This window comes from Phalacrocorax carbo, chromosome 3, assembly GCF_963921805.1.
Source record: "Phalacrocorax carbo chromosome 3, bPhaCar2.1, whole genome shotgun sequence".
Lineage (NCBI taxonomy): Eukaryota > Metazoa > Chordata > Aves > Suliformes > Phalacrocoracidae > Phalacrocorax > Phalacrocorax carbo.
The window spans coordinates 80,132,428-80,159,447 of NC_087515.1; the positions used below are offsets into that span (position 1 = coordinate 80,132,428).

The window sequence follows — 27,020 nt, forward strand, 5'->3', positions numbered from 1 at the left end:
TTTCCTGCAGTACCTCATATAGAAATAAACAGTGCTTCTTTTGCAGAGCTTTCATAAATCTATCACAGTTCAGTATCAAATTAACAGTGACAGAGAAATATGTATTTTCTTACTGGTATGACACAATGTTGGAGATTGTGCTGTTCAGAGCTACTGTGACTGCATGAAGCAAATTCAGGCCCACGTAAAACTTTCCCAACAATGCTGCAAGTGGGAAGCTATAAATCACCTTTGCATTATTTTTGCATGTGCTGTGAAATTGTCATAGCCTAAATATTTGCATTAATTCATATTCTTGCCTTGAAATCTCATGACTGAAAATAAAATAAATGGTCTCAATACAAAGCCAAGTTAAAACTGTATTTTTTTTTCCCAACTGCAATTTTGCCCATTGTACAGAGCCAGAACCTAGGACCAAATTTATAACAGAGGACACGGATACAACCTGAATATATTATTTGCAGAAACCCATAGAAAAGAAAACTTTGGAGTTTTGTTTTCAGCTGAGATGTGAAATAACCTCCTGGGAATTGGTATTTAGGCAGCAGTTTGGGACCTCTAGGTTCAATTTGCAGAGTTATTATTTAGGCTGAGAGGCTACCTCAATAAAAAGCAGCCTTATACCTTCTCAGGCATTCTCTTTGTGTTGGTGGAAATCTCTGCTCGGGCAGTCACTCCTGTGCTGGGGAAAGCTGCAGCTTTGTTATGCATCACTCTTTCCTCATCTAAGAGATCTTAAACCAGTAGTATAGCATAGCATGCAAACAGCTTGTAGAAGCAGAGAAACCACATTTTAAATTATATATATTAGGGTTCATTTTAATGAGTTTCAAAGAATTTTCCCATCCGTTTTATTAGATTTTGGAAAATGAACTGTGTGATGTACTGGTAAAATCCAATATAGGAAGGTCACTACAGTTGCCCTGTTTACATGAAGAACAAGAATGTTTCTCCAAAAGAGAAAATGGTATTTTTTGTATAGGAGTTAATTACTTTTACTGCTGATGTACTATCATTTTAGCAACTGAGCTGCGTGCTTGAATTTAGAGAGGCTGCTTGTCTGTTTGAATAACCATATTAATTATAGTTTTATGCTGAATTCTCTGGAAAGTAGAGATGTTACAACAGCAGAAGAGCACACTTCCTAAAGGGGCCTTCCTCATGGGGAATTCTAATGGGGCGCCCGGAGGGGTGTTCACAGATCCCTGGCACAAAATCCAAAACTACTTTAAAATTTTGTTTAAACATTTTCAAACAGAAGTCCACTAGCTGGGATCTCCTGCAAATGCAGACCCAACCGCTTACAAACCAGAGCTGCCATGGTACATGTTCCTGTGGTGGCTACTGCTTGGCCAGCACCAGGCGTCACTCCTAAATCACTGTGATCTAGCACCATCTGAGATAACTTGCCATTTTGGTCACAGCTTCTGCAAGGACGCACCTTGGAAAAGCGGAAGCTGTGTAAGTCAATGCATACCAGCCAAGGATCAGTCTCTCCCTACCCTGCAGAAAACAACTCATGAGAAGCTCACTACCATCTAGTTTGTAATTCTGCTGCTTGTGATACTAGAGTGCTGCACAAGCTGAAGATGTGTGAATCTTTTCTCACTCATGTTTTTTTCCTTTTAACAATCTTAATTTTCCAATGTCTGTTGACACCTTTTTAAACTAAATAGCAAGGGTATTTCTGGTTTCTTCGACGTCAGGATATGAAGATGAAACTGTGTATGTACGGGACCCTCCCCAAAAGCTCATATCAGACAGGTGCTGTAAGAAATAGTCTGTGCTTAAGCACTACAAGGGTCTGCAGGAGACACTATTTAAAAATGTGCTATGTGTCTTGAGATTGTTCACCTATGGTTACTGGTAAAGCTTTTAGTTTTGCAGTATTACAGCATTTCTATGCAGGGCAGGATGGAAGAGGGATAACTTAAGATATAGGACCTGAAAGAGTACTAGAGAGCTTTGCACAATTGATGCCGTGTTTGTGGTTCAGATATTAAATTACAGTTTGATTAACCTACTTAGCAAAGTTCAGATGATAAATGTGACTTTGGTGAAATTATTTTGCTGGAAACAAACACTTCTTCAGACTGCTTAAAAGACATGACGATGTTAAATGCTGTTACAGTGATTTAATGAGTATTTGGTTTCACTGCAACGCTGGAAAATCAAGAGAGTTTCAGTTTGAATTTGAGTAGATTCTGGTCAAAGGCTTTCAGTATTTTCCATTTTAACAAATTTTATAATTTTGTATTGTTGAATTTTGTTGAAATTATTAATGAAAGGTATCTATATTGTACAAAGTCTGCATCACTTACTTTTTTTAACACAGTGTGTGGATGGATGCTGCCAAGCCTGTCCTGCATGGCTCACACAAGGACATACAGGGTTCCTTTGGCAATTGAGATCACCTGGGCTTCCTCAGCTTATGCTGAGCAGCACCACACTTCACACATCAGCCTTTCAGACTGTGCCTCTCCAGAAAAAATATGCCAGTCTCTGTACCTCCCTCCTACCCATCTGGTAAGCACTGGCCATGGGGCCACTTTGTTTTGCTCTAGCATCTGACTCTTTTTTCATCAGCTTGTGCCTGCAAGACCTCCACCTTCCAAACAGTTCCCTGCTGAGGTACAGTGCAGCCTTGTGCCTGTGGCCTTTGGAGAGCAGCTGCTTTTAGCCCGTTATGGCCAAGGGCTTTTGTGCAGTGATTTATTTCACAGTGCTCTGTGACAAGGACTGTGTAGCTCCATTGACTGTTTTGGTAGGCACAGTCTCACCTGGAACCTCCAAGCTCTGATACAGACAAAGAAAAGTAACTGAGGCAAAAGAAATACAGCAATTAGTAAAACTAATTTCAGGAAAACTTTGTGGCAATTGAGAACGCCTTAAAAGAAAAAAGAAAAACTTTTAGATAAAATTAGCAATTGTACAGAATACCTCCGTCATGGTAGCCAGATGACAACGCAAAACAGGAAATCTCACTTACTTGCCTAAGTGAGAAAAACTGGAGACCTTTAGTCGTCTAACTATAATTTCCAGTATTTTGTATTGCTCACTTTATGGAGCCAGAAATAGACAAGAGACCCCATACAAACATGAAGCAGTATTACAGGAAACATGCATTTTTCTTAATTTTAGGGAGGTGCTTACCACATTTGTTTACGGAATCACTCATTCTGTTTACAGGGACATTAACTGCATGAGTATCATTTTTCCTCTCTGTGATTTTTATACACTGTGCACTCATTCTGAAAGTAAGTCAGTGGCCCCGTTTTATACAGTACAAGCCTAGCACTACAACATAGTCATTACAGCGCTTCCTACGTGCATTAGTTATTGAAAGGGTTGACCCCAAAATAAAATGATGCAAATCACATTAGCGCTCAAACTGAATGCTGCTGTGCTGGGAGAAATGGAAAGGCATAAGTGCATCTGTGGCATCACAACAGCAGCAGGGGCTGCTCACCTGAGCTGCAGAGTCCTCTGTCAGGGCTGGGGAGGAGGAGGCAAGCCCAGGGATGGCAGCTCAGAAAGAAGAGGGGGGACCACGGGATCTGGCATCATCACAGAGGAGAAACAAACAGAGAAGGGCAGAACAAGAGAAAATATGTGCTAAAACTTGAGGGAAACCAGAGTGAAAGAAACAGGTGTGGACAAGTAGATAAACGATCAGGGGAAAAAAGAATCAGTCATCATTCTTATTTTCAAAAATAAAAGAGTAGATGAGAAGGGCAAGCCCACCCTTTAGATCGGACACAGGAAAACGGAAGGTGAGAAGAAAGGTTAACATGAAAAATGGAAAAGGAAAGAGAAAAAAGGGAGAAAAACCTCATGAAAAATGAGAAAATTGTGAAGCTTTTCCTCCCCCCCAAACAGAAGTTCTCCCTTGTCTTGTTTTTCTCTTGGCAAAAAAAAATGCAGACTGAAAGAAAGCAAAAGGATTATTACAGTCTCACGGTAAGGAGATAAAGGAGGGGAGCAAACTGGATATCAACTGTATTCATCAGAAGATCTGTAAGGGAGGAGTAGCTGAATTCAAGAACACTGCAATGCAAAAAGAACACTTCTTCAAGGAGGAAAACTATCTGTCCAGCAGAATTCCTGAAATATTACTGCAAGCCCGCAACTTTGTCCAAAAACCAGTAAAAAAAACTTCTGTCTGAAACTTTTCCCACCATTCCAAGACAGTTGGTATTTAATCTAAATAACCTCCTGCTGAGTGTTGATCGCAGCCTGTAGCTCTGCAGTCCAGCCTCATCACGGCCCAGTCTAAATAGAGCTTTAATAAATACTCAGCTTAAATTCACTCAAATTCCAACTTGTTTAGATTATGATCTCTATTTCCGAACCCGTAATGGCTAAACTGAAAACTGGAACTTCTTGATGTCTTGGGAATGCTGAATTTTCCTGTCGGCTTTAGGATTGTTGTAAAGCCACTGCCGTTTGGTGTAACAGAAATTTTGGCTGGAAAAAAAATGTGTTTTCAAATAAATATATGGTAAGTCTACAGCTATGGTCAGACTACAGTATTGAGAATGCCTCGATGGTAGGCCCACGAGCACTGCATCCCAGGTAGGGGCCGTCTTCTGACTTCAAGTATTGACCTGTGTTGTGGCAAACAGGGAAGAGAGACCAGAGCTGTGTTTGTTTCACCCCGGGTCCTTCCCACCTTGCTCCAAATGCTGTTTTTACAAGTGGTGTGCTTCCACCCCTCTGTATCCATTTTAATGGCGTAGGCACCGCACTGCCTGTTTGGTGCCTACCTTGAATCCCACTGAGTCACCCCTCCTCACAACAAATCCTCACTGAACAGCAACAGATTTATGGCCCTGCAACAGGGATCCAAACATGAGAAAATTAGATGTGTTCAAATCCAAACTTCACAGGAGACTGAGCCTAAAAAACTGCAGGCACCATTTCTATTTATGTTGGTATTTTTAAGCTCTCTTAGAGACCCTACTGCCCTGCTGACAAGATAATTTTTCCTCAAGAAGAATAAAGGAGACTGCCTGTTTGGAAGCAAATGAGAAGGCCTCACCAGCCCTTGCTTAAACGCAAAGCACTTGCTGCTGCAAGAGAGCTGGGACTGCAGTTGCTCCTTCAGCCAGATACCTCATCCAAAATAGCCCTTTCCCACCTGCCAGATCCAGTCAGCACCCCAGAGGAGGGCTTTTACAGAGCCCAGCTATCATTTCCTCCTGCTTTAGATCGGTGACCCAACGCTAACACTATTCCCCGCTACAACGTTACTGCACTGACTGACAGGGTCAGTCCTTGCTAGATGTCACTAAATCAACATCCCTCCAGGGTCTCTTTCCCAAGGGAGAATACATTCTCTTGGGTGACCTTCGGAGTTCACAAGTGACTGACGCAGAAGCCCTGCGCCATCCATCACTCCGGCAGGAGGGGACATTTGCAGCGGGTCAGAATGGCACGGGACTGCCGTGAACTTCCTGCACCCTGCCTCCCGCATACCGAGCCCCGCTGCTTCCAGTGATTCATTTCTCCGGAGAAGGGAACAGAAGGTGAAGTCAATGAAGCCGCTGTGCGCAGCAGAGGTCAGGCCCAGGAGGGAACCCGGAGTGCACACACACGCATACACAAGAGACACAGAGAGAGGGCAAGCGTGTTTTCTATTAGCTGCCGGCTATAAATATTACCTTTCAGGTCAAATATTTTGTTTTGAAAATAGCCAAATCCCAAGGACTGCTTCCACCCATCAATCTAAAAGGATGGGAAAGAAACGTCAATGCTTTCTTCATCCGAAAACTAGCACAAAACAAACAAGGTCATGGCTGCTTCACAGCTAACTGAGTGACTTCTATAAGCTCCTCTTTTGTTCCTTACCAAAGTAAGAGAAAAGCCAGATTTCTGATGCATGCAGGAGCAATTCCCAGGACAATGCTTGGAGGAGCAGTCCCTCACGTAAACTGTGATCTGAAGTGCCTATAGAGCAGATCTAGAATTGACCAACTGATTTGCAGTATGAACATGCAATACAGCTAATGCTCTTACATAAGAAAATATTAAACCGTATAACCAAAAGATTATAGGGTAGATTAATTTGCCAGGAGGTATGAATCTCCTTTGACTAATACCTCCTTTACAGTTATTAATTGCCTTCTTTAAAAAAAAAAAGGAGAACAATACAGCCTCCTTCACCTTACACTGCATGTTGCTCTCTGAGGAGTATTTGGGAAAAATTAACTGCTTGGCTGACAAGTGACACCTAAGGCGTGACGTACGGCCCTGTTTCCCTTAACACAGCCCTCACCGGGGTTAGGAGGAGTCTGGGGGACACAAATCAAGAGACTGCCTTCTGAATTCCCTCAGCCCATCCTGTTTTGGTAGCTGTAGCAGCTCACAGCCCCAGCTGCGGGCAGGCAGCCACTGGGAGCACACCTGCTGCCCACGTCCCAGTGTGGGCACCATGCTGGTCGCCTTTTCCGCTGGTGTTTTCTCTCTCCATTTGCTGAGCAAATGACAGGGGGGAGCCCTGTGTTACTCCACTCACAGCCACGCAGAGTGATGGGGGTCTGGGCACCATGGGTATCTTGAGTTCACAATTCTGACTTATAAGAAACCCCTGCTCAAAGGCACTCCTCGGAGAGCTGAATTTTCACTCATTTACACTAGGTGCTGCACAGAGTTTTGTGAGGTAGCGTGGAAACACCACAACATCAAAACCCAAAGCAACTCATCCCCCTCTAAATACACTATCACCAGCTTTATAAAGATTACTTTTTTCATTCTGGCAGCTGCAATTATACATGGTAACTCCTCATAGTGTATTTTTTATGGCCTAGTAAATACTCTGTAGTATGTTTTGAAAAATAAGAGACGGTTAATAAGAGGAGACCACACTATAGCTGGGGAGCAGAGTGCCCTACCTGGCATGCTAGTGCTGTCCTGTGAGTCCATGGGGTGGGAGGACAGGACCCTAAGCACACCTCACCCATCGCTTCCCATCCTCATATTCCCCACGGCAAAGGCAGAACAGGCAGCTCAGTGCTCAAGTTCCTTTCTTGAATCCAAATAAATGCATTCTTCTCAAACACAGCCATGCTAGCAGTTATGCTGTAGAGCTGGTCACTGATGATTTTTACATACCAGTGCAGCCAGGAGTGTCTCAGCAGAGCTGGAAGTATCAGCACTTTCCTAGAACAGACAGGTAAGGAACAGGACAGCAGGAAGAGCTATTACCACCAGTTCACCTGGGCTGTGCATTAGTAACTTGGCAGCAGAACACCATTACACCCTAACCGGGCAGCCACACTTTGGAGCTAGTGAAAGCATTTTTGCAGTGCAAGCCTGACACCCTGCTGCTCTATACTCTGGTTCTGGGTGAAGCGTGGATCCAGGAAGACAGGGCTTACCCTTCTGTCCTCAGGCACCCCAAGCCGCTGCACCGAGAAAGGATGCTGACACATGTGCCGGAATAGTGGCTATTCTGCTGTGATAGTATGTGGGACCCCTTTAATTTTCAGTATCAAGTTGAGCATGTCCTTAACTAACTCCTAAATCCTGGTTTTTGCCATCTTTATAGACAGCCTGAATTTTGAAGGAAGTGAAAACCCTCTCGTACACGTGCCTGACCAGCTGCCCGAACACAAGTGGTACCTATGCAGGAGGTAAGGATTTCTTCTCAAACAGGCCAACACTGTTTCATGGCTGAAGTATGAGGACTAATGATCCATGGAACAACTTAATTACAGTAATGTGACTGGAAGGATATTTCTTACTTAGCAGAATACCTAACCCCTTTTTTTCCAAAACAGAAAGCTATTTAAAAGGCAGTGGCAACATGAAAAGAATACAGCAGAAGAGCAGCAAAGTTGCCCACAAGAGGCTCTTAGTTATTTCATCCTCTAGCTACCATTTTCCTACCACGTCCACTGTCTACAAAAGACAGTATTGGAAGGTTTACCATATTCACATCTCCATGTATATAAATCTCATCTGTAAATAATGATGACTAAAAGAGGGGCACTGTTCTGTCTTATGCTGCCAGATCAGGTATACCAAAACTAACTCCTTTACAGTGATGCCTGGGCAGAGGAGGACTGTGCAAGAGGGCGAAAGAGGGACCCTTGGGTACTTACTGTGTAGGTCTTGCCCTAGGCACAGAAACAGGTAGGAATAGCAGTGGGGTGGAAAGGCAATACTAGTATTAGGAAAGGGTATACATTCAGCAAAAGTATGAACTGCTGTAGGTAAAGAAATTGCCACATGCACTAGGAACCAGAGAGAGACACTGAGGCACTGTTTGTCACCTAAGGTGCTACTCTCGGGCAGCACTGTTTGAGGTCCCCCTGCCTCTACACCCTCCAGTGGGTGTATGGCTGCAACAAGCAGCTGCTACCCAATTGTTTATCGCTGTTATGGCTGTGCTGGTTTATGCACTGGGATGGGATTAACTGGGGTTTTTAGGTGATTGGGCTGGGATGATGACTAGCCGGCTGAGACTCAAGCCAGCCAAACAGAGATCACCACAGAGGTGCAGAAGGCGGGTGGGGGTGGAGACAACAGGAAGGATAAGCCTGTAGCAGCCCTTCCACCCAACAGTACAGCCTTTTATACACAAATCAAGTTTGCAGCGTAGAGGTCTTGTTAGAGACAAAGCTGATACTACACTACAGCCACATCAAAGAGCCTTTTTTCTTTGCCTGCGCTTGGTAAAGAGCGTGTGACCTCTTATTTCAGATGTGGATTTGGCATGTACCATATTCTGGTCACCTCAAGAACAGCCTAGTGTCGTGGCTTTACTTGTTCTGGTCCTTAAGATCACTCAGAAGCTGAAGTGAAATCCAACATACAACAGCCTTTAAGTGTGACTTCATGGTTACTTATGCATGAAGGTTTGCAGGTCGGATTTAATGCAGTGGCATGGGTTTTTAACTGTAAATGCTTTTAGTTTCCCTGAGATACGTCTGCCTATGCTGCCACAATAGAATTCAATGGCACTGTATGTCTACATAAGATTACTGACACGCAAGAAGCAGCATGATCTAAATGCTAATCTTTGGTTTGTAACCAGTTCGCTGGGGAGACTTCTCTTGAGATGTTTTTTCCTATTTTTATACTCTTCTCTCAATTCTTTCTGGTTTTTCCTTGCTTATTGAGACTCTTGGCTTTACATTTCTTAGTAAAGATTAATTTTACATTAAATATAACCAGGCAGAAGGAGGACTGCTAGTCTGTGCACCTCTGAAGTAATAATACACATGAACCTCTTATAAACTGTTAGGCACCAAATAGTGCAATTTGGTGGTTATGTTGTATATACCTATCATATACAAAAGTTACACTGTACAACTTTCACAGTTCCCTCTACAGTGGGATGAGATGCAGTAAGATAACTGCTTCTCACACAGAATTCATGCCTAGGAATTATGCATATTTAAATATACAAAGCTATATCACAGTCCCCAAGACACATCTCACTGTAAAGTGAACTCAACATTTCTCCTCCATATAAAATAATGTAGAAGATATTAACTCTACCACCACAAAACATTTCTTCTCTTTCCTATCATCATAATTCTAAAATGGAAAGTGCTGAAAAATTTAGTTTTTCTGAGAGGAGTTTTCCAAAACACAACAGTTTACAAACTTCTAAAAAGTTCAGTAAACATGCTCATGCAAACAAACATCTTTGCAATGTTTCTGGTTTAAATAGTGCAGCAAGGTGCTGGTGTATGAGGACCAGAAAGTGAGACAGGAGTTAAAATGAACAACTTCAGTGAGTTGTTCTCAACTGAGAAACACCTGGGAAATAAGCTAAAAGCCTAAGTAACTAAAGAAGTAACAAACAACTTTTTATTCTTAGAAGAAATACGCTTTTGTAAAAGCTATGCAATTTAATTTTAATTTTAATTGACTACCAGCTCTGAATGCATGTTAAGTATCTGCTCTTGCCGAGCGGACCAGTGCCAAGTGCAGCAGTATAAACAAGTTTACTTTTTCAAGTCAGGAGACATTCTGCTACATTGCTTCCCTTGATTTCTTTCAAAACTCTGGAAAGTTTGCTTCAGTAACCTCAAGCCACACTGAGATACCAGACGCTCTACTACTCAGATCCAAGAAAGGGACATAGAAAAGGGGGTGGAGGGGAGGAAGAGAAGAATTGTCTCAAAACCAGTTAGGAAGGCAGGAAGGGTTTTTGTTCTGCACAGTGAAATAGTTTTGTTTTGGGACAAATGAATAATGTTAAGCAATGTGAAACAAAAAATGACTCATCAATGGTTCCCAAAGAAAGTCTGCGTATTTTAAAAAATACATGTTGTATTTTGAAAGGGATGCTCTGAGACGCCGCGCTTTGAGAATGATTAAAGAAATTAAAAGCGTAAAAAAGTTTCAACTGAAAACTCTCCAACTTGTAACCAGAACAACAAATTGAATTCATAAACAACCAAGTTAATTGCTTTGCTTTCCAGAACAGCGCTTTTTGGCAAACAATATATTAGTCATGAAAACCTCTTTTACCCAACTCTAGCTAAACAGCACAGGACTGTTTCCCCAAATTTAAGGGATGGAAGAGCTGCTGTGACTTGGTTCAGATCACAGTATGCCTCTCTGGTTGCCGAAGGCAGCCAGTGATGTGCAGAGCTCCAACTACGCCTTATTTTCCCTCCACTCACTTTGGAGATAGGATAGCCAAGAGATAAGGGAGAGGCCCGGAAATTCCCCCCAAAGGGGAGGAGGCTGGAGGGAGGGAAAGCATGCCCGGAATTTTCTTCACAGGAGGTGAATTTCCTGGGAGCTGTGCAGGCTGTGGCATTTGCACGAAAAACTTATTCAACGGCTGCAGGAGCACATGGTATCAGCCTTATTTCTATGAAGGGGAACTGGTAACATCACTGCAATCAATCAAATCTTGTTTGTGATGTACTTCAGCCACAATGTCTGTTATTAAGTTACCTAATTTTCTCAAAGTACTTCTCAAGTTATCTTCCCCCAGCACCCTTAACATACATAACTTCAAACCACAGGCCAGGTAACCTCATTGATCACGGTTGCTTCTTGATCTCTCTCTACCTAAACACACACCACTCTCAATACCAATTTTTTAAAGCTCCACTTAAATAGGACACTCCTCCAGTTTGAGAGCCGAGGACTGTTATCACTTGCCTCCTATCTTTTTTCACCTGTTTTAGTTCATGACAGGACTTTACCACTATATTTACTTTAGTACCTTTGTGAAAGATTATATAAAAAGAATATCCAAGTGTTTCAATTTTTGTTTTCATACATTTCTTTTCCCCTATTTTTCCTTCAGGAGAATCCAGAACACCCAGCAGCACAGTGCACCTTAGAAAACTGTGCAACTACTCAGTGCCTATTACACTTTCTCGTTTTACTCGCTAGTTACCATCAGTTAGCAGGAGCAGAGATTCATTATGCTGCTGAATAATTCTTAGGAACATTCTTTATGAATCTTAGGGGGGAAAAGCATAACTTACTTATATTAAAAGTCTGTTGCTCCCCGTGTTAATGGTTTACAGGAGAACTGAAGGTGACTATTCTCACACCTACCAGAGCCACTTAAAACACTCTTCACTTTCTTTAGAAGTCCCCACAAAAAAAAAAATCCAAACTTGGATATGTGTTTCAATATACTTTGTAACGCTTTTTCATTTCATTCTCTGGGGAAGGAAAAAAGGGAAATTCGTTGCCTTTTTCTAATTCCTCAACTTCATAACTGGCAGTAAGTGACTCCTGGATGGTTATTTCCCTTCATCATCTATTGTGGTAAAGCTGAACAGTAATTCCTAGCATACAGTTGCTAGGAAAACCCCTACGATGTGTTAATTTTGATTATACAGTGCTAAAAGACTGCAACTGCTGCTAGGGACCTATTACCTAAAGTATATTAGAGCTTCAAGAGTATGAATGATGCCACCCATTAAACCAGTCCCTCTGACAGAAGTTAGGCTGAGGGTGCCAGAGGAGGTGGTGCCGGTACTGAACAGTAACTCTGGGTGACTGAGCTGGACATGTGCCTCTCCTGCAGGGGCAGCAGCGTGACATTGCTATGAAAAAACATTTGCTTTACCGTGTGACTCTCAGTCACAAAGGCACCTGCACTTTTAAGCTCAGATGAACAAATTAAAGCAAATGTGTAAACCGTATGTTTCCCATTTTGAGGGCAGCCGCTCAGGCCGAGGACTTCAGGGGTCACATCAGCGCTTCCTGATGCAAAGAAAAGCGAGAGAAAAATAAAAACCTTCACGTAGTTTCAGCATATAAACTTGTTCCAAGAGGTGCCAAAAGAAATCGTTTCGAGCCAAACAGCTGGTTTGATGGCTGCGCTAATTACAGGCCAGGGCTGCTCCCGCTGCGCTGAAGAAGGCCAAGGCTTGTTGTGAGGCAGACAGATTAGCCACTGTGGCCCATCAGGGCCACCGCTTGAGTGTAGACAGAGACATGGAAGGAAACATAAGAAGGCGGCATGTGCATAACCAAACAGGCTACCTTGCTGAAAAGAAACCCCCTAAAGCCACATTCTACTTCATTAGCACATGAAAATAAGGTAATTGAATACTTCATTCTCCCATCCAGAGCCAAGATCCATCACTCATGGAAATGGAGTTTTGATAAGGTGGGGTGTTTAAACGAGGCAGAAAGAGTCTTTGAGTGTGTGTTACTTTGTTTACCTGAGAGGAATCCCACTTAAATATAAGTGAAAAAGAAATAAAAATCACTTTATGAATCTTTGGAACACAACAAAGCCCCTCTGAGGATGAAACCTTAACAAACCCATTTTAACATTATTCTGAGGACAGAAGGCATTATGGTTGTTGCTGTGTTTATTTTTATATCAAAATCCACCTTCTCTCTTGGTTTTGTTTTCCTCCTCTCCTTGAACTCTCCCACTCACTAGCTATTTTTGCTGTTTTTAAACATCACATGTATAACGAGATGAAAACAAGCAATTGGTAGGGCAAGGTATTTTAATTAGACTCTTGTCATTGTTTTTTTAAGTTATGCATGTCACACACTCAGGTTTTGGGGTTTCGATTTTTCTCAACACTCCAGCTGATGACCAAAATAAAAAAATAAATTCAATATCATTCCCAGTTCCAGACTCAGATGGCTCCTGCTCTAGTTCTTTAGACTTATTTTAGGGAAGTGGGAAAAAAAAACAAAACAGGGAAGATAAAAAGTTCTTGTGTTTAAAAGCCAAAGACATAAGCAGAAACTGTTTTACCTCTTTAACAAGCTAAACAGCAACAAAATCATTTTCTCTCACTGGCTGATCACCTTAAGTATGAAGTATAATGACTGGCATTTCCAGAAAAAAAATATTTATGTAAATACTGCAAATAGACTCCTTGCCTCACCCAAAAATGCCTGCCATGGTATTGCCAAGTCTTTTGCAGAAAGCAGGAATTAGAAAGTCACAGAGCTGGACAGATTCCACCCTTGTTCGTTGGGTTTGAAGTGGTAGAGTTTCCTAGTTTGAAAATTGTTATAGTGATATATTATCTCCAAACATAAAGAAATATGACAATACAGAGCAGCTCTCAGTCACTGGCAACCACAAGGATTCTGATAACATTTATAACGAACACACCCCCATGCCCTTTAACAGAGATGCATAAAATGTCCCTACCTTTTGTCTTGCTCTCTCACGTGTACAGACGTGATAGAACAACGAAAAGGCTTTCCTGCTCAGAAATATGGGTAATAACTGCAGTGCTAGGAAAGAGCTACATTTTTACAACACTTTCAAGGTAACTGAACTGTGTTGATGCTAGGGCCATGCTACCATTCCCCCTTGTCCAGGCTGTCTGCTCCCACCACATCTTTGCTACTGGCGTGTCCGCTTCCGTGAAAAGCCAGTTCAGGGAGCCACCCCCGCAGAAACCTACTTGATTCTCTGTGGTTTAGTCTGCAGGTTGAGGGCTGTAAGGTGGCTTGTATGGGATCAGGTGTGAGCCAGCTCTAGAGCAAGAGAGAAAGTAAGAACTGGAAGGAAAAAGAGACCTTAACCTGTTGTGGACCTGCACCTTTTGGAAGAATGCCACTTTGGCCAAATGACCGAAGATGGGCTAGAGGTAAACCTGAAGGGCTGGGGTATGGTTCAGCAGGGAGACATTTCACCACCCCTGCTCATAGCCAATATAACAGTGGGAAAATTACACAGGTTAGCATCTGAAGGCAAACATCCTTCACACCGAAGCTCCACAACAAAGTAATCTTTAAGGTAACTAGCTCCTACCATGTAGCTTTGAAATACATACAGCAGCACCACCTCCTCAAAGTCAAGTCACTATTTCATAGCTTGCCAAGCCCAAAAAATAGGGGGCTGACACAGCAAGCATACAAGTACCACCGGCTGACAAGCAACCACGCTGCTGCTTTCCGAAGAAGTGGTGGGCAAGCAAAGGAGAAGCTGGGCTGAGGGCTTTACTGCAAGGGAATTAGAGTAGTCCAGCCTCATGATCATAGCAGCACATGCTGCTGTTGCACCACAGCTGCCATAGGCAACAGCAAGGCTGGTAACCCTTTTCTGTGCTGATGGCCTCCTAAGCAAAATTAGTAGGTCACGAATTTAACACCCCTTTAGTGCCTGCCAACAGAAAGCAAAAATAAAATAAAACCATGTGGCCGAGGGTTGCGTGAAATAGTGACACAGGCCTTACTGCATATTTTCCCCACCCTTCGATGGGGAGAACACACTGTGAAAACCGTGCAACTAAACCAACATTTGCAAATTATACCCAGCTTGTGATTTTCTGTGGAATAAATCCAGATAAAGTAAAATGAGGACTCGATCTGACTCTATCTCGGAAAGAACATCTTAAATCAAACTGCCCAAACAACAGTCTTTATCACCTAATAAGATACTGAATTCCCAGGCCTGAGTAGGGTAAGCAAACAGTGTACCCCAGGAATTCATCCAGAGCAAACTGGAGCTGCAGAACCCACAGGGAAAGAGAAAAAAAAATGTGTATTATCGAAGTGCTAAGAACTTTCCACAACATGTTGAGAAAAGATTGCAAGAGGTCTTATGCACATTGAGCACGGACAGTAAGCTAAGTTACCCAACACCCCTGGCTTACTACTTCTTACCAAACGTGCCCCAAAAGCAGACACACTAGTAGTTTCCCTTAGGCCATGTTTACACTCAGATGTCCATGTAAAATTCTCACAGTGCTGCTGCTGGCTTTGTTGAGCCAATGGAAAATTCTTCCTGAAATTCCCTGTTGCTGACAAAGCCCCAGCACTGAAGCAACATTATAAATTACATCATAAGCTGCCAAGGCATCTATCATGACCAAAAATGTTAATACAACAGAAGCAGAAAACCGCTGAAGACTCTGGTCAGGGTAGTTTTGACTCTTATGTAAAACACCTTTGTTATACAGAAACCAAGTCCGATATGTCACAGAAGCAAGCAAAAATTTGACAATAAAAGTCTCTCTACCTTAATAAATAAAAAAGCTAATATTTCTGATTCAGGCAAATTCAGTTAAAGAAGATGAGAATTACTGCCAGGTGTAAGACAATACATTATTATAACACAAACACGTACCAGCACAAATCCCACATAGCCTTCACTAAAAGAAAGCAAGCATAGTTCTACTTATTCTGCATATCTAAAATTAAATCTCTTTTGTCTTTTTTTTTTAGCTGTGCTTAACAATAGAGGAAGATTTAACAGGTGTCATTGTTTCTCCCAGGTGTAATAATCTTTTTCATTTGCCCATGTTAGAAAAGAAAAGCCATTGAATGAGCAGGCTGAAAGTGATGATTAATTAAACAACTTCCAGGGCCTGAGGGATCCTCCTCCATTTGGGATACATTTCCTTTAGCTGTAAGCAAACTGGAAGGCAAGAGACAAGCTCCTCCTCAGCTTTTTGTTTTAGCTAACATGTAGCTGTAAAAGGTCGAAGATGCTTAAGATGGTATGTGTTTCTAAAGGCCTGAAGATGTTTCTCAGCTTACTTGCCAGCTTTTCTGGCATCAGTCAGGCAGGAATAACTGCTTGCTGCCTCAGAAAAACAATTTTTCTTTAAAAGTACTTCTGACAGTATCCCAGAGCTGTCCAATGCAAGACTGGGCATCAGGTTTGATATTTAAGCAGCAGCGCTTGCTGACAGTATTTCTTCTTTTAATCACCAAGACCTGAATCTGCTGCTTTTTGAACTGAATATCCATATGCACTAAGAGAACCCCTGAAAGTAAGTCACCTCATTGAAGCAGGCTCATGACTGATTTTCTAGTGAAAACTCACAAACAATGAGCAAGACGACAGGTCAGAGTTGGTAAGACATGTGGCCCCTTTCCCTTTTTCTTACTACAACAACACCTAGGGGACCTTTGATCTGAATGTCAGCAGTGAAAATACACAAACAGATGCTCTCTTATTATATACTCGCAGGTGTACATTCCTAAAACTGTTACATTCCATTACTTTCAACTGTGCTGGAAAACAATACCTTCAGAAGTTGACCTCTTCTCTCCTCTGATTGCACCTATATCCAAGTGAAAAGCATCACAGCCAGCACAGTAATCTAAACGATGGTAATGATCACGCCAACAAATGCAAGCAGCACATGTAAGGACAGGGCCACAGAGCTGGCTGAGGTTTGTCTGTATTACCTACTCAACAGGAACACTTCTGGGACAGGCAGCAGGAGTTCTGATGCTGAAAAGGCTGGATTTAAGGCTAACTCGACTCGATTTTGCCAGTGCAGGAAGAATTAGAAATCTTGTTGAAATAGATACAGCCCCTGTGGACATTCAGATCACTCCCCGCAACAACATGCGACAAATCATTTGTTTGGGCTGGGGCTATTGAACGCAAAAGCACATCCCATCCTTGTAGAAATAATGTTCCTACTCTTTTGAAAATCAGTCTCCAGCTTTGGCAGCTTAACATAGGAGGCAGTGCTCTGCTTCTGTTAAAAATATGCCAGTATACTTCAGTAACTGGGAAGGAGGAAAAAAGCGTGAGGAATTTTTCCATTTTTCTCTCTGATCGTTCTGCGCAGTGTTTATCAGCAGGCTGATACTGCATCTCCTTTTGTTAGAAAATTAAAAGTTGAACTGCAAGCATAAAAGCCACCATGAACCATGCAATAACCTTCAGGCATTTTAAGAGCAGCAGAGGTTAGAAGGGCAGCTCCTGACTCTAAACAGCACCTATTGTTTCTCTTTCTTCTTGAATAACAAAAGCAGAGCTGAAAGCTATTTACCTGGTTTTACCTCAGTCAGATCTCATTTCCCCCTTTATTTTCAGTATATGATCTTATCAAATAGTGTCATTTCTAACAATTCCTTTGATCAGATATATTTTTGGTTGTTTTTATTTCATTAGTAAATTGTATAATAGATAACAGCATACGAAGTCACAGCAGAACAGCACTTAGAAGACTTCAGGAGTCTGTCACTGCATAATTAAACCAAAGGTGATTATTTTTAAACTTATAGGTTAATATGCTTTCATTTTGAGGGCCAACTTACAGTACAAGGCTCTGATCGTGAAACAACTCCCACACAAACCACTTTCTGTCTGCATCGTCCTATGTGTTCCCCTCCCACTGCAATCAGATTCATAAAACTGGACACTTAACTTGCACAAACACGACTGCAGAGCAAGGGTGGAAGGATAAAACTCCCGATCCGCCAAAATTTTGGGTGTTCTGCTATTTAGTGTAGCGTGTCCAATATATTATTCAAACTGTTTGTAATGTAGAAGAAAAAAAAAAAGTTTGATTTCAAAACAAAAACCTTACATGAGTAGGCATCATGCAGAGGTTTTGTAACTGGCCGGGAGTGATCTGTAGTTAATATATAAAATCCTCTGAGATCTAGCCTTGAAAAAAAAATCCTCGCTACAGACAAAAGCAATCCACAATATGTAACTTCTTCCACTGTTCTACAATATTTATAAAACTTTAAAAGAAAAAAAAGCTTTTAGGGGTGTTCTTCTCTTTAGGAACAAAGTTCACACAAAAGTAATAATTTCTAGCTTTAGTGATATTCACTTAAAAAATTATTTTCTTTTTTTATTTTCCCTAAATCACTTCCCAACATCCACCTCTTGTCTTTTGCACACCTTGGCAGTTTCGTTAAAAAGGTAAAGAAAAGAACAACCCACCAAACTTGAAAATACTTTACAGAAATCATTGTCCAAATCATAAGCTGCTGTTACAATCTTAAGGAATTGAACAGAGAAATTATTTTATTTTACCTATAAATTAAATGCCAGTAAAGTATTTGCAACCCTAAAAACACCATTAGACATAGCAATCTACAATGCAAGTTTATGGTATTTGAATCTTCATCATTAGCTGGAGTTTGTAAATACCATACAGGAGTTTAAGCAAGCCATTAAAAACAGTGAAATAACAGGACTTCCCTCTCCTATGAAAGCATCTTATAAATTCCTATTTTTAGGAGATTCTCATATAAAAATCTGTAAGTAAAATTTTCCTTACCGTAACATGCTATCTATGAAATGTGGCTTCACTGAATGTTACATTAGCAGGACCAGGCTCTCAAGTCAGTATTATATCAGATCCTCAGCCGCTATAAACTGTCATAACTCCACTGGGGCTGATGTCCCACTAGGACTAATTTAAGACCTGCAAAGTGTTTCTGACAATAAAATAGATGCAAAAGAAGACTGAAAACATGTCTGATTGCACAAGCTGGAAGTATATTGAAGAGAGACACATTTTTGAAAATGGCTCTTATAGCCTTTCAGTCAAATTTAGAGTTTTGTTAGGATATTTTCACTTCCTGCAAAGACTGTATCACCGATAGAAAATAAAATCAAGGCAGGCTCTGAAATGTGCTTTACTTTTTGGGCATCAACTCTTGCCCTTTTGCAGCCCCATTTCCATCCACAGTTTTTCCTAACTACAAACAAAATCAACATCTGAGTGCCCGTAAGAACTAAAATTATTGCATATATTATTGGGTTTCTACGTATCTTTATTGAGTCACTTGAAATGTTGTAATTACATATATTTCCTGCTTTAATAAAATGTTGGTGAAAGGTTTAGTTACTACGATCCTTTATAGCTCTGGAAGAACTGGCAGGCTGGAAAGAGGAAAGCAACTTTCCAGTCAGTTCAAAGGAAATGGAGTATGCTCATTTCCACTTGCAGAATCCACTCTTTATCAGACATTTCTGTGTGACCTTCTGCAGTGCAGCATCTGGGCACAATATTTTCATCTTATTACTTTTTTTTTCACTGAAGATATTATTAGTTTATAAGGCTCAGGAAAAACTGGGCATAGGGTGAGAAGGCGTTTGAGCAAAAATGTATGATTAGGCAGTTAATCATGCTCTCCTCACAGCTGCTCTGTCTGCGTGTGTGTGTCTTAGGATTTATGATTTCTCTGTTTTATCCAAATGTGAACACACACACACACACACACACTTACAAGTACCCCATTTTCTTCAAAACAATCAATTTTGGGCAATCATTTAACAAACCTGATTACTTTTCTGCATTACTTAACAAGTTTTGCTAAAAGTACTTATGCTGAAATTCTAAAAACGGCATTATACTTTGGTAGGAAAGAACAAGATTAAGCCTGAACTTTTGAAAATGAGTGGCCCTCTACTTAGGCAGAGTTTTCCCATGTCTAACAAGAACTAGTTCAGTAACACTGCCTTCAAAAATGTTTATTAGAGGCTTGGAAGATAAGAAAAATCATTTATTTCTCCTCTTTACTGCCCAAACATCATTTGAGTCTTCCCACCATACAAGATGTACACACTCAGCGTTTTCAGTTACTTTGTATGGATGATGCAGTTTCATAACTAAAACATTGAGACACTTGGCAGACACAATAAAATTATTCTGGGAAATGGGGGGGAAATGTTTCTAAACTTCTTCACATGACACAAATTGGTAATAAGAAGGTTACTAACAACAGTATTTAGGAACCTTTAATCACAAATACAGTATGATCAGGAAGCTATGTAGAGCACACCTGCATCTGGCAAGCTAGACAAGACTGGAGTGTTTCTGAATATAATCACGCTCCTTTTCAGGTGTGATTTTGAGGACAGCTACCTTCACAGGCTTGAAGGGGAAACTAGAGCATATATACTAATAAAGCATCATCATCATGCAAAAGAAAAGCCACCAAAGGCTTAAAGGGCGAGGAAAGTAAGGAAACGTTATCCCATCTTCATTCCATGCTTCTGGAATGTGGGCAGATCATAGTAAAAGTTTAAGTGGCAAGAAGATGAAAGGAAAACTGTTAAAGCCAAAAAGGACACTTACATCATCTGGTGTAAGTCAGTGGTGTTTCTATAGACTTCAGTGGAGATACACTGATTTACGCCAGTTGATGTTTTGGTCCGACAGCTTCACAGAAGATACTATCGATTAAATGTGTGTTCTATTTCAATTAAAAGCTTCTCTTGCCGTCAGAGAACATCTTGCCCCAGCTGGAAGCCACTCTGGCATTTTTCTTTTTGCTAGAAAGTACCCTATAGGCAAATTCCAAAATAATAATAAAAAAAAGTCTACATAAATTGTCAACTACTGTTTGTTATTATTTATCATCTTCTGGCACACACAGACATGCCAGGCACTTTACAGAAAATACTTCGAAGACAATTCCTTGCCCTGCGGAGCTTAGAAGGCAAGGGCTAGTCCATTCTGCAAACACAGGGCACTGCTTTACTCAAAATTATTTGTATTACTTCAGTGGCATTCCTCACAGCAGTAAGATTGTGCTTATTACGCATGCTAGCAATTTCAGGTCTTAAGTGATAAACATGGCAAACAAGGGAGGATAAAAGAGAAAGATATTTTAGAGAGAAATGGTTCAGACACACTACATCTAAAAATCTCTCTGAACCTGAACACTTTTTCTGTGCATTTAATATCCCCCAGTTTTCACCATAAGTGCCTGCCTCCCCCCCCCCCCCCCCCGCCCCAAGACTTCAAGGCCTTATCTTTCAAAACGTCATTATGCAAGTATATGATGCTTAGTGTTTGGTTTCTAATGTGATACATTGCTAATGAAGAGATCCTTAGCATTGGTTTTAATAAGAAAGAGGAATCGGCACAGTGGCAACAATTCTTGAAGAGTAACACGCATATGGTTTCAAGCACAGCCACCCAGCCCTGCACGGAGCAGCAGTACAACTGCAAACCCTGACAAGCCTTCCGCCCAGCCTTCAAAGCAAAAAGAAAAGTGGAACATGAGGCCAACTGTGAAACTGAAAGAGCTATCAGGTTTGAGGAGGGCTGCAGGGAAAAAACTCATAAATTACAAGGCTTAACAAGGAAGATCACTTTTAACTTCACATCCTGAGTATCGGGAAGCCGCTATCATTATTTCAGTGCATCCAAAAAGGAGGAGTGACCTATCAACTATCAAAAAGTGTTTCTAGAAATACTGTGCCTTCACATCATCGACTATCCAAATTTTACTTGGAACCAACAAAGATTTAGTTGTAATGAATATGGCAGATTCATACTGTCAAGGAATGACTGAAATTAACATATCTAATATACAGTGAATATATACATAAAGGCACATTCCCTTCTTTGCCCCATTCTCTCTCCATCATACAGGTCTCATGATAAGATTTCAATACTATCTCAGGTTGGGTCTTTCACTTTTACAAAAGCTAACACTTAAATAACTTTCATTGTCGCTATAATGATTGGCAACACAAAGTGAAAAAAAATCTGTCAGGCTTCATTTATACAAGGCTTTTAGGAGAGTAATTGATTATTTTTATTATTTGTTACTTTTAAGACATAGGTGGAATCTAGTTAGTTTTCACTAGTCTCAAAGGAATGAATTTTGCAAACAAAGCCAAAAGAAATCAAACCTGTGACATCAGACAATCTGCATTCATGCTTCAATTTTCAAAAATACAATCTTCGCCATTAAGAAGAGCATTTCCAAACTTATCAGCTAAGCACATAGCACTGTATTTGAACCACAGCCACAAGACATGAAACACATTATTATTAAGCGCTTTAGCAAGCTCTTAACAGCTACCGAGAACACGAGCGTTTCTATGGCTTTTGGCCAGATTTAATGGGTTTGGAAATCGGGAAGATGAGATCTAGCAAAGGTATTTTTAGGATCAAATCTCTCAAAAAATAAAAATCATAATCTAAGCAATCATACATTCAATCTGCAGTTAAACTGTCAATTTTACTACTCTGCCTCTTCTCCTCTAGTTTCGTATTATGTCATAATATTTTAATTCTACAAAGGGAAAAGTCAACATGAGTACTAGAGGTACTCAAAAAAATTTAAAACTCCCACTGTGAAACAGCTTACTGTTTGCCAGTGTGCATACTTCTGAAATTATATTAGCTGCTTTGTAAAGGTTACCTATTTCAAATTGAAATTGATGGAACAATCATTTTCACTGCCATCCAGAATGCTTTACAGGAATTACAGAAAGTTTTAAGTTGTTAGGCATATTACACTGGCTTACCTAATTTATGTAAAATCATTTCCTCTTTTGAAGTGTTTGATAAGCATTCATTTGAAGGATGCAGTGTCCCACATAAATTTATTACTACAGAAAAACTTAAGGAAATTATACTGCTAGCAGTAGAATCCATGAGAACACTTTAGCACTAGAAATTCTTTCATATAATGTCTCTTATTTGCCTGAAAGAAATCACATATTTAGAGGAGAGAGGTATATTTTGCAAATTCTTGTAGTTCATCTGGAATTAGTATTTAATATTTATCAATCAGAGCAAAACGGAGCTCATCTGACCAGGAAAGCTAGGGCTCGAGTTAATTTGTCATCCACGATTATCACTTGGAAGTTCACTGACTTTATTAAAGACAACTACTGTGTGATAAGGATAGTAGAGACACTATTAACCATGTCATTTAAATTGCTTGAGTTGGCCTCGTGCCCAAGTCCTTCAGATCAGTATATATCAACACACTTGCTGCTGGCAGGGACTCATGTAAAGGGGGAGAAAAGGAACTCCCTCAGAACTGAGTGTGCTGTAGATTTCTACAGTAACTCATGAGAATAAGCAGTATTACTCAGTCTTTGTATTTTTGATTCCTAGACAAGAGAATGACAAAATAATCACCATCAAGTGAAAGACTCTGTTCTTCCTAAGGAAAAATAATGGGAAAGCATTTTTACTATTTTCATTTGAAATTACTTGAATTTGCATTTACTGGAACAGCATATTTTGCTTGTAACTGCAATGCTGACAAACTAACAAAGACACCCCCCCCCATCACTTGCTCTGACAAATTTTATGATCCTGTATCTCTCCCACCCTTGCCTCCTCCCCAGGATCTCCCACTTTCACTTCATTAAGCCTGTAGGAAGGAGGAAAGTTCTGGTGGCTGGAGACAGTTTATTTTCAGAATTAGTTAGAGTTATTTTATTTCATTTCAGACAAGAATCGTGCCACAAACTAACATAACAACACGTTTGGGAAAGCTGCAATTAAGAAAGTACAAGGATATTTTTTTCCCCAATTCATACCAAAATTTAATACTAACATCTTTGCTGGAAAGGACCTACAAGTTCGGCATATTACTTCCACGTGTAGAAAACAGTCAGGAACAGAAACTTTTTTATTGTACTCTTCAGCTCCTTTTTTCCTAAACTATGTTCTGATTAAGAAAAGAAAGGGTATCCCTTTTTTGGAAGGGAGGAATTCATCAACTTAACAAGCATCTCGGTGCGTAAAAGCTGCTTATTTGTTTGCTAAAAAATGCTGTGCTTCCCAATACCCACACCGTGGCCAGCAACAGCTCGGCATTCCCTTATTTACCACTTCCAAGCACGCGTGTGCTGGCACTGCGGGCCTGAGCAGCAGGCGAATGCTCAGGTACGCGCAGCTGGGAGGACAGGAGGACACAGTTGTTGGGGAAAAGGCTCTCTTACCTTCCACAAATGGTCCTCCGGCGTCTTCAAGTGAACGGTCTGGAAACACAAAACCAAAACCCTTGAAGTAAGAGCACAACCCGCAGCCAGCCCCGCTGCTTTGCCGTCCCCCCACACGCACCCTCCAGACCACTTTCCCACCGCTTGCACTACAAACAGCAGCTTTCCCGTGGCGGTTTGGTTTTTTTTTTTTTCACTGGTGAGCCATAAAATCGCCTGCTTGTCCAATTAATGAGAGCATCATCATTTTCATTTACCTTTCACCATCTCCAGAGAAAGAAAGCGGAGGGGGGGGGGAAACAGAAAAGCAAATGCGTAACAAGCTTCAGAAACACGAGTTTCAACTCATTTACAATACCAGATAAAGGCTAATAGTTAAACTCCTTCCTCTCCCTCCCACCCTCACAATTACTGATGCCCTTCAAGAAATGAAATGTTTTTTTTGTTCTCGGTTACCAGAGGCTAGACAAACTGTCAACATCTCCACTTTATTTACGGGTTGAGCAAGAACAGTTCCTCAAACATCAACATTTTTTTACGTTAATCCTGGAGAGAATCCACTTCTCTAAACCTACAAGATTTGCCAACTTCTGTAGTATTTATTTTTAACGAACGAGAGCGAGAGCCTTGAGCTATCCTCCTTGCCCTCAGAGAAAAGGAAGGGAGAAAGCGCGGCTCGGCTCTCCCAAGTTTAAAGCCCTTTTCCCCTCCTTCCCATACCACTCAGCCCTGGTCCCTCTCCATCCCCCACCCCCTCCCACCCCCCCAGCCCCCCCAAAATCTCTCCCCTCCCGATCCCCCACCTGCTCCACGTCCAGTGGGATTTCAAGGGAGGAAACAAAATCTGCCAAGTGGTTCCTTTCGGGCGATTTCTTCAACCCGTCTGGAGGTTTAAACCTGAAAAACAAACACCTCTATTGAATGCAAACTAAGCTTTGGGGGTTGCCGAGTTAATTCCTCGGCAGACAGCTACTCTCAGTGTCTGGTTACACAAACATACCTACAGACAGGTTGGAGGGGGAGTCCCTTAGAAGGCAAACGGGGGGGGGGGGGGGGGGGGAGAGAAAAAATAAATCAAAGCAAGAGCATAGATTGGGGGGGGGGACTCGGGAAAGCAGCGGGGTGGGCAGGCTGGAGAGAGGGAGGACACGCAGCAGCAGACAGGTTTAATATTGGGATGGGATGGGGAGAGTTAAAGCAAGGGGCAATCCGGGAAGGGGCAGAGATCTCAGAGGTCTCAACTGGGGGGTGGGGGAAAGGGAGAGGGTGTCCTTTTGGGTGGCGGTGATAACAAGTTTCTATAGACAGCCTAAATAAAACAAAGGAAGGAACAAACCCGACCCGCCGCGGCGGCGCGGGTGAGGAGCGGGCTGCTCCGGGGGCGGGCGGGCAGGCGGCGGGGCGGGGGGGGGGCCCGGCATCGGGTGTCACAGCGCACCGCCGCCCCGCTCCGCGCCCTCCCCGCCGCGGGCGAGGCTGCCCTCCGCACCCGGTGTACGCAGCGCTGCCCTGCCTGCCTCCTCTGCCTGCCCTCCGCCCGCCCCCCGCTGCTGCCGCCCCGCTTACCTGCCGCTGCCCCCGGGCGCCGCGGGCCGGCCGCGCCCGCCGGCCGCCGGCCCCTCGCCTCATCGCGCCGGGCACAAAGGGGCGGCGGGGCAGGGCCGCGCCGGGAACCCCGGGAAGAGCGGTGAGAGGAGCACCGGTGGGAGCGGTGACAGCCGCCGCGGCGGCCAGGAGGAGGAAAATTAATAATTAAAAGCTAAAAAAAAAAAGACAGGGAGACGACCACCCTAATAAGCCGCCGTGACCATGCCGGAGAGGCGGGTCCCTCCTCCCGGGTCCAGCGCTGCGGGACGCGCCCCTGCCCTGCCAGAGGGGCACAGGGGTGAGGGGAGGGGAGGGACAGGGGAGCCGCCCGCCGGCCCGGCCCTGCCCTGCCCTGCCCTGCCCTACTCCGCTGCCCTGCCCGGCCTCCCGCGAGTGCGGCCGCGGAGGGAGACGCTGGCGGTGCGGGAGCGCCGGGAGAGGACGGAAAGGAAAGGAGAGGAGAGGAGAGGCGCCGCGGGGCCGCTCGGCGCTCCTGCCGCGGCGGGTGGGGGGACGGACAGACACCGCACCCGTTAGAAATCATACACACACACCCCTGCCTCCCGTGAATCGCCCTCCGCAGCCCTGTGCGGCCGGGCTGCTTCCCGGCTGTCACATGGCTCCCGCCGCCGCCACCCCCAAAGGGTTTCGGGAGTCGCTTCACTTTCACTTTGGCCCCGCCAAGGGGCTCCCGGGGGGCGGCGGCGCCTGACAGGAGCCCCCGTCGCGAGGGGTTTACCCGCGGCCCCGCTCCCGCCCCTCCCGCTCCAGAGGGGGTTGAGGGGGTGAGCGGGGACCCCGCACCCCGGGCAGGGCGCGGGGCCGCGGCCTCCCCTCAGGGCCGGCTGGGTGCCGGGACGCCCCTGGGCCTGCCGCGGGGGCGGCTGCAGAAAGGACTCTTCTCGCCCAGCGCTGTCAGCCCTCCTCTTGCTTTTTAAGTACGAAAAAAAGAAGAATAACAAGATAACCCTGTCTGTGAGAGCTGCTGGCTGGGGAAGGGCATGTGATGGTGTGGGGTGGGCTGCTAGGAGTGGGGTATTTCAGATCTGCATGCAGGGGGGCTTTCCCCAGCTTCTGGTGGGACCAGTCCCGTGTACACCCTGTCCCCCCTCAACCTGCTTGATCCTTTCACATCTAAAGGAGTTGGTGGAAATCCAGCTGGAGAGCCAGCGCCATGCCTTGTGCAGGGCAGGACGCCTCAGGCAATCTCCAGGGTCTAGCACAGGGGTGCGGTGGAGCCTCGACAGGTCCTTGCTTCCCGCCAAAACACTCTGCCCCCACACCTGCGGGCACGGACTGCTCAGGTCCAAAAAGATACCCCACCGACAGCAACTCTGGTGACCCATGTTCACACCAGGGATGGATCTGGCCCAGCGTAATGGTTTTTTGAGCTTGGAATAAACACTTCCAGGGTGAGAGGTGCACTCAACACAAATACATCAAATACTGTTGGTTTTGAAAGAGTAATTAAATAGGAAAAGGGATTTACGACTTCTGTCTTGCGCCCCTGTGTTGCTGTAGGCACCTCACTCTCATGGACGTGGCCCTC

General features: G+C 43.1%; 1 protein-coding gene across 1 annotated transcript in view; it reads right to left on the reverse strand.

The window, feature by feature from the left end:
• Positions 1-24,767, reverse strand: part of PRDM1 (PR/SET domain 1) — a 102,474-nt gene extending 77,707 nt beyond the window's left edge. Inside the window, exons 1-2 of the mRNA XM_064447534.1 lie at positions 24,688-24,767; positions 23,885-23,923 (exon numbers count right to left, since the gene is read on the reverse strand). The gene's annotated coding sequence lies outside the window, so the exon portion shown is untranslated. The remainder of the gene's footprint in view (positions 1-23,884; positions 23,924-24,687) is intronic.
• Between the last annotated feature and the right edge of the window lie 2,253 nt (positions 24,768-27,020).